An 835-nucleotide genomic window follows, 5' to 3' on the forward strand; every position below is an offset into this window, starting at 1 on the left:
CCCAAAAAAGGAAGGGGAATCTGCAGATCTCTTCGTAGCTCCTGCTGGGTAACCTCAGGCAGAGGCTAAATTAGCACCTCCTTAGATCCAAAAGCCAGTGTACCCAGTGGTCAGAGTGGGACCATCCAGATTACAACTCTTCAGATCCATAAGGGACACACTCAGGAGACAGACTCAGTGAGCATCAAAGTCCCACTGAAACAAGTCTTGCCCCAGAAGGGTGTCTTCAGCACAGAAGTTCTCCCACTGCAGACACAGCTGATTCTCACAACCAGTTGGCCTGGAGGTCAATTCCTCCCAGTGATACCTACAACAAGCCAGGCTTAACTACAACAAGACTGTTCACACAGCCCACAAAGGGGTGCACCAAGAGTGTCCACCTCAGGTAATTGGGGAGGCTGAACCACTGCGCCCTACAGGACACCTTAGCACACAAAACCACTCTACCAACACGGGGAAGCATAAAAAATGCGGAGACTGCCGGGAGCCGGTCCATCCTTGCTGTTTCAAGGGACCTGGCATATATGGCATACTGTTCTTAATATGTTTGCTCACCTTCTTGGCGCTATGTGTTTTAACCAAGGTCACCTCTCCGAGAAAGGTTGTTTCCCCAGGTGGGGATCTTTCCCTGAGGTTAGGGAGGGGATACAACCCCTTAATTAAGTGCCAGGCGGGTAGTTAAGCTACATAATCTTTACTCCCTGGAATGGAGATAAGAAACGCCCTAACCTTTGTAATAGAAATTGACAGGATTAAAATCGGCTGGTATAAATATGGATGTAACAAGACAATAAACATCAGATCCTGATCAGTTCCTAACCAGAACTCCGACCAG

The sequence above is a fragment of the Myotis lucifugus genome, unplaced genomic scaffold (genome assembly GCF_000147115.1).
Source record: "Myotis lucifugus unplaced genomic scaffold, Myoluc2.0 scaffold_123, whole genome shotgun sequence".
Classification (NCBI taxonomy): domain Eukaryota; kingdom Metazoa; phylum Chordata; class Mammalia; order Chiroptera; family Vespertilionidae; genus Myotis; species Myotis lucifugus.